Source organism: Ovis canadensis, chromosome X (assembly GCF_042477335.2).
Source record: "Ovis canadensis isolate MfBH-ARS-UI-01 breed Bighorn chromosome X, ARS-UI_OviCan_v2, whole genome shotgun sequence".
NCBI classification, from domain to species: domain Eukaryota; kingdom Metazoa; phylum Chordata; class Mammalia; order Artiodactyla; family Bovidae; genus Ovis; species Ovis canadensis.
This window is the reverse complement of record NC_091727.1, coordinates 69,246,890-69,259,935: the sequence shown is the minus strand read 5'-3', so window position 1 is coordinate 69,259,935 and position 13,046 is coordinate 69,246,890. Positions and strand designations below refer to the sequence as shown.

Genomic DNA, 13,046 nt, shown 5'->3' with positions numbered 1-13,046 from the left:
GGAAGAAATGGACAGATTCTAAAGTTTTATTTTCCAAAACTGAACCAGGGAGAAATAGAAATGATGAACAACCCAATTACAAGCACTGAAATTGAAGCTGTGATAAAAAATCTCCCAAAAAACAAAAGCCTGGGACCAGATGGCTTCAGAAGAGAATTTAATCAAACATTTAGAAAAGAGCTAATGCCTATCCTTCTGAAACTTTTTCAAAAAATTGCAGAGGAAGGAACACTTCCAAACTCATTATACAAGGCCACTATCACCCAGATAGAAAAAGCAGACAAAGACAACACACAAACAAAACTACTGGCCAATATCACTGATGAACATAGATTCAAAATCCCTCAACAAAATTTTAGCAAACAGAATTCAACAATACATTAGAAAGCTCATACACCATAATTAAGTTGGGTTTATTCCAGAGATGCAAGGATTCTTTAATATATGCAAATCAATCAATGTGACACACCATATTAACTGAAAGAAAAAACCATATGATAATCTCAATAGATGCAGAAAAAGTCTTTGACAAAATTCAGCACCCATTTATGATTAAAAATCTTCAATAAATGGGCATAGAAGAAACCTACCTCAACATAGTAAAGGTCATATATGATAAGCCTACAGAAACATTATTCTCAATGGTGAAAAACTGAAAGCATTTCCCCTAAGATCAGGAAAAAGACAAGGGTGTCCACTTTCACTACTATTATTCAACATAGTTTTGGAAGTCCTAGCTTCATCAATCAGAGAAGAAAAAGAAATAAAAGGAATCCAGATCAGAAAAGAAGTAAAGTTCTCACTGTTTGTGGATGACATGATACTGTACATAGAAAACCCTAAAGACACTATCAGAAAATTACTAGAACTAATCAGTGAATTTAGCAAAGTTGCAGGATACAAAAATCAATACACAGAAATCACTTGCATTTCTATATACTAACAATGAAAAATTAGAAAGAGAAATTAAGGAATCAATCCCATTCACCATTGCGACAAAAAGAATAAAATATTTATTAGCCAATGGGAATTTGCAGTGTGTCTCAGGAAACTCAAAAACAGGGGCTCTGTATCAACCTCCAGGGGTGGGATGGGGAGGGAGATGGAAGGGAGGTTCAAAAGGGACAAGATACTTGTATACCTATGGCTGATTCATGTTGAGGTTTGACAGATAACAACAAAATTCTGCAAAGAAATTATTATTCAATTTAAAAAATAATTTTTAAAAAAGAATAAAATATCTAAAAATAGACTTACCTAAGGAGACAGAAGAATTGTACACAGAAAATTATAAGACACTGATGAAAGAAATAAAAAATGACATGATCAGATGGAGAGAGATTCCTTGTTCCTGAGTAGGAAGAATCAATATTGTGAAAATGACTATCCTGCCAAATGCAATCTACAGATTCAATGTGATCCCTATCAAATTACCAATGGCATTGTTCACAGAACTAGAACAAAAAATTCACAATTCATATGGAAACACAAAAGACCCTTAATAACCAAAGCAATCTTGAGAAAGAAGAATGGAACTGGAGGCATCCACCTTCCTGACTTCAGATTATACTACAAAATTACAATCATCCAGACAGTATGGTTCTGGCACAGAAACAGAAACATAGACCAACGGAACAAAATAGAAAGCTCAGAAATAAACCCATGCACCTATGGGTACCTTAGTTTTGACAAGGGAGGCAAGAATATACAATGTGGCAAAGACAGCCTCTTCAATAAGTGGTTCTGGGAAAACTGGACAGCTACATGTAAAAGAATGAAATTAGAACACTTTGTAACACCATATAGAAAGATAAACTCAAAATGGATTAAAGACCTAAATATAAGACCAGAAACTATAAAACTCTTATAGGAAAACATAGGCAGAACACTTTCTGACATAAATCACAGCAACATCCTCTATGACCCACCTCCTAGAGTAATGGAAATAAAAACAAAAGTAAACAAGTGGAACCTGATTAAACTTAAAAGCTTTTGCACAGCAAAGGAAACTAAAAGCAAGGTGAAAAGACAACCCTCAGAATGGGAGAAAATAATAGCCCTGACAAAGGATTAATCTCTAAAATATACAAGCAGCTCATACAACTCAATACCAGAAAAACAAAAACCTCAATCAAAAAGTTGGGAAAAGAACTAAACAGACATTTCTTCAAAGAAGACGTATAGATGGCTAACAAACACATGAAAAGATACTCAATATTGCTCATTATTAGAGAAATGCAAATCAAAAATACAATGAGATAGCTCACACTGGTCAGAATGGCCATCATCAAAAAGTCTACAAACAATAAATGCTGGAGAAGGTGTGGAGAAAAGGGAACTTTCTTGCACTGTTGGTGGGAATGTAAATTGATACAACCACTCTGGAGATGGTATGGAGATTCCTTATAAAACTAGGAATAAGACCACCATATGACCCAGCAACCTCACACCTAGGCATATACCCTGAAGAAACAAAAATTGAAAACAACACGTGTCCCATTGTTTATTGCAGAACCGTTTGCAATAGCTAGAACATGGAAGCAACCTAGATGTCCATCTATCGATGAATGGATAAAGAAGTGGTGGTACATATACACAATGGAATCTTACTCAGCCATAAAATGGAATGCATATGAGTCAGTTCTAATGAGTTAGATAAGCCTAGAGCCTATTGTATAGAGTGAAGTAAGTCAGAAAGAGGAAGATAAATATTGTATACTAATGTGTGTGTGTGTGTGTGTGTGTGTGTGTGTGTATGGAATCTAAAAAATGGTACTGAAGATTTTATGTGCAGGACAGCAATAGAGAAACAGACATAAAGAATAGACGGGGGAGATGGGAGGAGAGGTTGAGATGTATAGAGAGAGTAATATGGAAACTTACTTTACCATATGTAAAATAGCCAACAGGAATTTGCTGTATATCTTAGGAAACTCAAACAGGGGCTCTGTATCAACCTAGAGGGGTGGGATGTGGAGAGAGATGGGGGAGAGGTTCAAAAAGGAGAAGATATATGTATACCTATGGCTGATTCATGCTGAGGTTTGAGAGAAAACATCAAAATTCTGTAAAGCAATTATCCCTCAATTTAAAAATAAATAAATTATATATTTTTAAAAGTCTACAAATAACAAATGCTGGCAAGGATGTAGAGAAAAGGGATTCCTCATACACTGTTGGTGGAGTGTATGAGGTGTAGGTCCTAGGGAAAAACAGTATGGGGTTTCTCAGAAAAGTAAAAGTAGAACTATCATTTGATCTAGCATTTCTACTGCTATAAAACAAAAATACTAATTCAAAAAGATACACACACCCTAATGTTCATAGCAGTATTAGTACAATAGCCAAGACATGGAAGCAATCTAAGTGTCCATCAACAGATGAAAGAAGATATATATATATATGTATATATATATATATATATAAAAACACATATTTATAAATCATAAGAATTAAATTCTGCCCTTTGCAACAACATGGATGGACCTAGGGGCCTCCCAGGTGGTGCTGGTGGTAATGAACCCACCTGCCAATGCAGGAGATATTAGAGACCTACGTTTGATCCCCAGGTCTGGAAGATCCCCTGGAAGAGGGCATGGCAATCCACACTAGTGTTCTTGCCTGGAGAATCCCACGGAGAGAGGATCCTGGTGGGCTACAGTCCACAGGGTCACAAATAGTCACACACTCCTGAATGACTTAGCAAGTGCATGCACAGATGTACCTAGAGGGTATTATGCCATACGGAGAAAGACTAGTACTGTATATTAGCACTTATACATGGAGTCTAAAAAATAAAAGACATAAATATATTAATATATAACAAAACAGAAACAAACTTACAGATATGGAGAACAAACTAGTGGTGATTGGTAGGGAGAAGGAAGGAGGGAGGTGCAAGATCAGTTCAGTCAGTTCAGTCGCTCAGTTGTGTCCAGCTCTTTGCAACCCCATGGACTGCAGTACACCAGGCCTCCCTGTTCATCACCTACTCCTGGAGCTTACTCAAACTCACCGTCCATTGAGTCAGTGATGCCATCCAACTATCTCATCCTCTGTCATCCCCTTCTCCTCCTGCCTTCAATCTTTCTAAGCATCAGGGTCTTTTCCAATGAGTCAGTTCTTCACATCAGGTGACCAAAGTATTGGAGTCTCAGCTTGAGTATCAGTCCTTTCAATGAATATTTAGGACTGATTTCTTTTAGGATGGACTGGTTTGACCTTGCATTCCAAGGGACTCTCTAGAGTCTTCTCCAACATCATATTTCAAAAGCAGCAATACTCTGGCACTCACCTTTCTTTATAGTCCAACTTTCACATCTGTACATGACTACTGGAATAACCATACCTTTGACTATATGGACCTTTGTTGGCAAAGTAATGTCTCTGCTTTTTAATACACTGTCTAGGTTGGTCATAGCTTTTCTTCCAAGGAGCAAACATCCTTTAATTTCATGACTACAGTCACCATCTGCAGTGATTTGGGGCCCCAAAAAGGTGCAGCTGGAAATTAAGAGACAGAAACTACTATGTGTAAAATAAATAAGCAACAAGTATGTATTGCACAACACAAGGAAATATAACCATTATTATATAATAACTATGTAAAATATTCATATTTGTATATAATCTATACACATATTGAATCTTATGTTCTACACTTAAGACTAATATAATATTGTAAATGAACTATACTTCAATTTAAAAAAGAGAAAAAAGAATAAAAGGAAAGAGTTTACATTCTCATCAATAATTAGTTAATATGTGAAATGGTTTTGTTTTCCAAAAGAAATACTGCTATGTAAATAAAATATAAGGAGAATGAAAAGAAACGAACAAACCAAAATATAAGCACTCTAGCAAATTCTTTGTCATGATTTTTGGTTTTGCATAAAAGAGAAAGAATATATTATGTGAATGGTTAAGAAGCAAGTGAGCAATCCAAGTAGTATACACAAGGGCCCTTGTAGGAATAACTAATGAAAGTAAACCAACTCCACACTTCATAGAAGTTTGCCAAGAGAAATGAAAAACAGCTCAGTGTGTCACATGAATGCATTTCTATAGCCCCAATAATTTGGAATATTTGAAAAGCTTACGTCTCTTCCAAGTAGTAAATGTCAACAAGTTTAAATAATGAGGACCATCCTGAATTATATTAAGCACTGCCACTGATAGTACTCTGTTGAATGCAAATGAAAAAGGAAAATAATAAAACAAGGTAAATTTAAATTTGACCAAGTAAACCATAGTAATTATTTTAATTAAATTGTCAATAGATTTACAGTATTTTATGTTCTCTCAATATCAGCTTTACTGATAAAGGAAGTGTTGAATGCTATTAAGCATTCATGGAAAGCAGATGTAATCATTTTTAAATGGTGACCTCATTCTGAAAAAAAAAAATCAATGGCTACCTGTAATGACCTTAATTAAGTCACAAATATTAGGAAACATACAAATGTAGAATTAGAAAGTACTTCATATAACATGAAAGTCAAGATTGTTCTTTTTTAGATCAAGATATGTTTAATTCTTAATATATTCATGGTTTCAAAGGAAGAAAGTGAAAATAATCTGCCTGTATATTTGCTATTAGTTGATCATTTTGCTGCTAATAAAACTATGAAAAGCTTTTCTATGAAATGCTCTGGAAAGCATAATACTACAAATTTTCTTCAGCTTCTCATTTTAACCATGGGAGGTATTACACAGACTTTTGCAAGATCATCACAGACTGCCGGGGTCCAGCCCCAGTGGATCCAGGGTAATTTGAAGCAGAGACAGAGTTGGCATCCTAGGAAAAAGCTATTTAATTAGAAGTATAAAGAGAGATTAGAAAGGAATAGTGTAGTAGGAAAATTAGTGGAGAAAAAGAGGCTGAATAACTTGGTTTACGTGGGATACCAATAAAGCTTCGAGACCAAAAGCTTGCACCACCTGCGTAGGCCACCGGCACCCACTTGAATAGCGGAGGGTGCCCCTCCTTGGGCTCCCTCTCACGTGGATCTTAAAAGCCAGGGCAAAATTAGCAGGCTTGGTGAGCACCCATGCTCCAGATGGAAATTCAGCCAGAAAAACAGAGAACAAGAAAGAACGACACGGGGGAATCAGTCTTTGCAGAAACTGATCCGTTTTCTTTATTTTCAGGTTTGCTTATATACCTTTTGTTACACATAGAGACAAATGGAAATTTTAAAGTCACGCGGGGGTCAGCAGTCCTGACCTTTATCAAAATCAGGTGCTTCATATAAATGTATATGAAAAGGTCTTAGGGGTTTTACATCATCTTCTGGCCATAAGGCCTGCTGACATTTTATGATCCTTTCTTTTCCGATAACAGTCAGTCAACCAGAAACTTATTTTCTAGGAGTGATTTTTCTTAAACCAGGCACCAGCCCTCCGAAGGTACCAGGTAAAGTTGCATTCCTATAGGGTAAGGGTGTAGTGGGTTACAATTAAGAAAGTAATTTACTTAGCCTAAGGTTTAATATGATTAATCTTAAAGGTTTAATATTTATTTCTCCTATATGCTGGTTATATATTCATTAACATGTATAAGGGCAGGGGATTTAGCAGCAAACATTGGCCCAATAAATGAAAAACCCTTCACCAACATAATTTTTATCTTTAGAAAAACCCAATGCTAACTAAGACTTTCAAAATACTCCAAACTCTCTGTGCTATTTATGGTTGAGAGGTTGTAAACAATCATGTACATAGTAGCAAGAGTGTGGATAATCCTGTCACACAAGCTAGTCTGCCAGCAGAGAGGTTTGACCTGAGACACCCTTGTCATGCCCAGGAATTTTTATTAACTGGAGCTGTAGGTTAACTCCTTCTCTGATAGAGGTGGGGGACAGTCCCCTGTAAAGTCAGAGGTGTAGGTGACAGCATAAAGCAGTAAAGTACAGTTTTGGGGGTAGATGCTCGGGAACAGGGGTTTTCCTGAGGCTCGATCCCACCTTTGCGTATGCTGAAGCCTCCTTCCTCAGGACCTTTGCCACAGACGGAGTTCCTCACAGTGGCTCTTGGCAACAGACATAATCTTTCTTTAATAATTTGTCTGTTATTTGTATACCAGAGATACTTTGTAGGCCTAGTTGCAATGACAGCAGTGTCAGGGTAAAGCTGAGAGTTGAACCTGGTGGAAGCTTTCCAAGGTATCTTTCTGAACTACCACACCAATGAATAGAATCTGTATCACACATCCTCAAAACCAATTTCATTTTCCTATCACTGCAGTTTGTTATCTTACAGGTAATATGAAAAGGCTCTTCTAGATTTACAGTATCTGGGATTGTCTCAAGACAGCCTCACGTTTCTGTAACCTGGAGTCTCTCTTTCAAGTTCAATTGTCTCTAGCATTGCCATTTCACCCAGATTTCTTTTCCATACTATATGCAATTTTCCCAATTTATGCTAGTCCTCTAATAGGAGCAGATGTCTCTGAAAATTCCTGCTTGAGCTGAAGGTGATATAAATACTGGCATACTTCAGTTGACTGCAAAAATGTATTGTTCCAAATGTACATTCATATTCTCCAGCCTGATTAAAAGTATTTAATTCTACCACAGTGTAAATTTCAGATGGCTCTAAGGAAACCTTTTGTATAAAGATAGTTGAGGATGAAATATTCTGAATATGATTTTGAAAAAATAAGTCACTCATCTCTGAATCATAAAACTTAGTTTTAACTTCAAATGGTGAAAAGAATGAAAATAAACACAATTTTCTTAAAAACACATTTCCGCCCCACTGTTGAATAGATACTGAACCCACAGGAGCAACTCTTCATATGGCTGAAGAGTTATCTTCATGTTATCTTCATGGATAACATCATCAATACAAAAATTGGATGCAAGTTCTTCCACAGTAGCCAGGGAGACTGATAGGTGTAAAGGTTGAATATTTGTCTGAAGGCTAGTGTTTGTAATATGAGTTTTACAACTTAATTGAAATTTCTGGGAATTCTCACATAAGTAGAATTATTTATCCTCTCAAAACATAGTTCTAAGGATTTATGATGAATTCAACCTTTCCCCCATTTATTGACATTGTTAGTGGAGGGTCACTTGTCATGAGTTGGTTAGAGAAATTACCAGGTAAATTACTATCTTCACATGTGAATGAAAAGTTGGTGAACCAATTATGGTTAGTAGACAGAATCATTTTGAATGTAAGAAAGACCTCCAGTAGGGATGAATTTCTTTCCACTTGACCACAATTTTGCCCCAATGTCTTAAATAATCAATTGGGATTTAGTTTTAATCAGGTATGGCAGGATGACAGACACAGAGACAACTGCTCTTGAAAGAATCGTTTATTACTTTTGACCTAAAATAAACTTCCAGTTATTACTCCAGGCAAAATGTGTTTATTTAGGATCAGCAAAGAGTTACCTACAAGACCTTCTAGAACTAACACCCAAAAAAGATGTCCTTTTCATCATAGGGGACTGGAATGCAAAAGTAGGAAGTCAAGAAACACCTGGAGTAACAGGCAAATTTGGCCTTGAATGAATGAAGCAGGGCAAAGGCTAATAGAGTTTTGCCAAGAGAATGCACTAGTCATAGCAAACACCCTTTTCCAACAACACAAGAGAAGACTCTACACATGGACATCACCAGATGGACAACATTGAAATCAGACTGATTATATTCTTTGCAGCCAAAGAAGGAGAAGCTCTATACAGTCAGCAAAAACAAGACAGGGAGCTGACTGTAGCTCAGATCATGAACTCCTTATTGCCAAATTCAGACTGAAATTGAAGAAAGTGGAGAAAACCACTAGACCTTTTAGGTATGACCTAAATCAAATGCCTTATGACTTCCCTGGTGGCTCAGAGGTTAAAGCGTCTGCATGCAATGCGGGAGACCTGGGTTCGATCCCTGGGTCAGGAAGATCCCCTGGAGAAGGAAATGAAAACCCACTCCAGTGTTCTTGCCTGGAAAATCCCATGGACTGAGGAGCCTGGTGGGCTACAGTCCACAGGGTCACAAAGAGTCGGACATGACTGAGCAACTTCAGTTTCACTATGACTATACAGTGGAAATGAGAAATAAATTTAAGGGACTAGATGTGATAGACAGAGTGCCTGATGAACTATGGATGGAGGTTCATGACACTGTACAGGAGATAGGAATCAAGACCATCCCCAAGAAGAAGAAATGCAAAAAAGCAAAATGGCTGTCTGAGGAGGCCTTACAAATAGCTGTGAAAAGAAGAGAAGCGAAAAGCAAAGGAGAAAAGAAAAGATATAAACATCTGAATCCAGAGTTTCAAATAATAGTAAGGAGAGATAAGAAAGCCTTCCTCAGCGATCAATGCAAAGAAATAGAGGAAAACAATAGAGTGGGAAAGACTAGAGATCTCTTCAAGAAAATTAGAGATACCAAGGGAACATTTCATGCAAAGATGGGCTCAATAAAGAACAGAAATGGTAGGGACCTAACAGAAGCGGAACATATTAAGAAGAGGCGGCAAGAATACACAAAAGAACTGTACAAAAAATCTTCATTACCCAGAAAATCACGATGGTGTAATCACTCACCTAGAGCCAGATATCCTGGAATGTGAAGTCAAGTGGGCCTTAGGAAGCATCACTACAAAGAAAGCTAGTGGAGGTGGTGGAATTCCAGTTGAGCTATTTCAAATCCTAAAAGATGATGCTGTGAAAGTGCTGCACTCAATATGCCAGCAAATTTGGAAAACTCAACAGTGGCCACAAGACTGAAAAAGGTCAGTTTTCATTCCAATCTCAAAGAAAGACAATGCCAAAGAATGCTCAAACTACCGCACAATTGCACTCATCTCACGTGCTAGTAAAGTAATGCTCAAAATTCTCCAAGCCAGGCTTCAGCAATATGCGAACTGTGAACTTTCAGATGTTCAAGCTGGTTTTAGTAAAAGGCAGAAGAACCAGACTTCAAATTGCCAACATCCGCTGGATCATGGAAAAAGCAAGAGAGTTCCAGAAAAACATCTATTTTTACTTTATTGACTATGCCAAAGCCTTTGACTGTGTGGATCACAATAAACTGTGGAAAATTCTGAGAGAGATGGGAATACCAGACCACCTGACCTGCCTCTTGAGAAACTTATATGCAGGTCAGGAAGCAACAGTTAGAACTGGACATGGAACAACAGACTGGTTCCAAATAGGAAAAGGAGTACATCAAGGCTGTATATTGTCACCCTGCTTATTTACCTTATATGCAGAGTACATCATGAGAAACTCTGTGCTGGAAGAAGCACAAGCTGAAATCAAGATTGCTGGGAGAAATATCAATAACCTCAGATATGCAGATGACAACACTCTTATGGCAGAAAGTGAAGAAGAACTAAAGAGCCTCTTGATGAAAGTGAAATAGGAGAATGAAAAAGTTGGCTTAGAGCTCAACATTCAGAAAACGAAGATCATGGCTTCTTGTTCCATCACTTCATGGGAAATAGATGGGGAAACAGTGGAAACAGTGGCTGACTTTATTTTTCTGGGCTCCAAAGTCACCCGCAGATGGTGATTTCAGCCATGAAATTAAAAGACGCTTACTCCTTGGAAGGAAAGTTATGACCAACCTAGACAGCATATTAAAAAGCAGAGACATTACTTTGCCAACAAAGGTCCATCTAGTCAAGGCTATGGTTTTTCCAGTGGTCATTTATGGATGTGAGAGTTGGCCTATAAAGAAAGCTGAGTGCAGAAGAATTGATGCTTTTGAACTGTGGTGTTGGAGAAGGCTCTTGAGAGTCCTCTGGACTGCAAGGAGATACAACCAGTCCATCCTAAAGGAGATCAGTCCTGGGTGTTCATTGGAAGGACTGATGTTGAAGCTGAAACTCCAATACTTTGGCCACCTGAATCAAAGAGCTGATTCATTTGAAAAGACCCTGATGCTGGGAAAGATTGAGGGCAGAAGGAGAAGGGGATGACAGAAGATCAGATGGTTGGATGGCATCACCGACTCAATGGACATGGTTTTGGGTGGATTCTGGGAGTTGCTGATGGACAGGAAGGCCTGGCCTGCTGCAGTTCATGGGGTCTCAAAGATTCAGACACAACTGCGCGACTGAACTGAACTGAACTGAAAGAGTTGTCATTTGAGATCTGCAGCCATAGTGAGGTATACACAAGTTCCCACACAGAAAGGAAAGGAGAGCATTTTAATAGAAGGGGAAAGGAAATTTGGAGAGTTACAGCAAACAAAGTTCATGTTTTCTTATGGGCTGAATTGTTCCAGGAAAGAAGATATCTTCCTTCCTGTCATTCAACTTTCCTACCATTGTAGGACACAAGTCCCCCTTCTGGCCCGTCAACTTTATTTAACAGATTTCTGCTTCTTTTTTATTATTATTATTATATGTATTTATTTAAGCTTTTCTTTTCCTGGTTTTTTTAATTGAAGTATAGTTGATTTACAACGTTGTGCTCAAGTAGGATAGGAAAGAAAAGAGAAAGTGCTTCTGGGGATGTAATCAATATTTGCAATGCGATATCAGTGCTGTAAACTTTGCATATATCTTATTTGTATGTTTGGGGGAGGCCTGTGTGATTGTTGTTGTAACTTTTATTGAGGAGTCTCAAATGAATACAGATACTCCAGGAAATTTTTCACTTATGGTATGCCAAATCTTCCCTTTCCTGTCACTTTAAAACACTTTCAGAGATTTCATGTTTCTTCTCTGAGTTTAAAAAATTGTTCAGAACTGGTTACAAGAAAAGAATAAAATGAATGAAAAAGTCAGGTGAACCATCCCATAGATAGCAATTATGCAATCTTGAAAAGAATACAAGAAAACAAATATTTAAAAGTACTTGAAAGCATCCAAAAGCAGGCAGAGGTCAAGGAGAGGGTTTTGTTGTTGTTGTTGTTGTTGTTTTTGAAAATAGCAATGGAGAAGGGGTAAGAGTTGAGACTCTGTGGTTTTCTCTTTTTTATCATTCTCTGTAGAAAAGACATATTTTATTAATTCTCAAGTTCCTTAGAAGATTAATAATAAAAGCTTAGTACATATTATCAACAAGTCCAACTGCGGGGCCCATAGAAAACTCAAATGAGTTTAAGCTGAGTTTGCTTCTTTTTCATCTGATTCATCATCCATAAACTTTTCTATGCCTTCTACTTCTGGAATATAAAACTGCAGCGTGTTCTGAATTCCATTTTTCAGAGTAATGATTGAACTGGGGTAGCTGGTACAAGAACCTTGGCGTTTCAGCTGTACGATGCCATCTTCAAAGCGTTTATAGACTACATCTCCTCCATCTTCGTGCACAGTTGGCCCTATTCTAGTATCTAACAATTCCTTAATCATTGCCACAACTTCATCATCATCTTCAGATCCTGATTCTTCTAAAGGTGTTTCCTCAGTAACTAAAGGTAAGCCAGATGCAAAGAATCCATAATTGTAGCATAGATATCTGGTTTCAGTAAATTCCAGTCTAATTCTTCATTTTCCTTTGTAACAGTGATGAAATCTGGTCCAAAAAAGACACTTTTTACTCCCTCAATCCTAAATAACTGCCTAGCCAGAGGGGAGCAAAATGCTATAGCTGGTGTGGGAAAATCCATGGTCGTTGTCTCAAGAACTGGTTTTCCTGGAATAAACTTTATACTGTTGGGATTTGGGATATCTTGTGTTTGAACAGACATGTATCTCACTGAGTTACATAAGGTTGCAGGGAGTGGGAAAAGCGGTCTTTGGGCAAACTGATGCAGAAGCTGTTTCTTAATGGATTCATCACATCACAAAATAACACATGGCAGGGGCAACAGCTCCCCAGCCCAGGCTGGCCACCGCTGCCATCTTAGTCCAAGTGTGCAGGCATAGGACAGGCTGCTCTCCTACCCACTCCCCTGTCTTCCAAATCTATGGTTTTCTTATTGTAGTGTTAGTGGTGCAGTCATGTCTGACTCTTTGCAACCCCATGGATTGTAGCCTGCCAGACTCTTCTGTCCATGGGATTCTCCAGACAAGAATACTGGAGAGGGTAGTCATTCCTTTCTCCAGGGGATTTTCCCAACCCAAGGATCAAACCCAGGTCTCCC

The 13,046-nt window shown here is 37.8% G+C and overlaps 1 pseudogene; it reads right to left on the bottom strand.

Annotated features, from left to right (window-relative positions):
* Positions 1-12,007: 12,007 nt before the first annotated feature.
* LOC138930742 (NFU1 iron-sulfur cluster scaffold homolog, mitochondrial pseudogene) lies at positions 12,008-12,743 on the bottom strand (annotated as a pseudogene).
* Between the last annotated feature and the right edge of the window lie 303 nt (positions 12,744-13,046).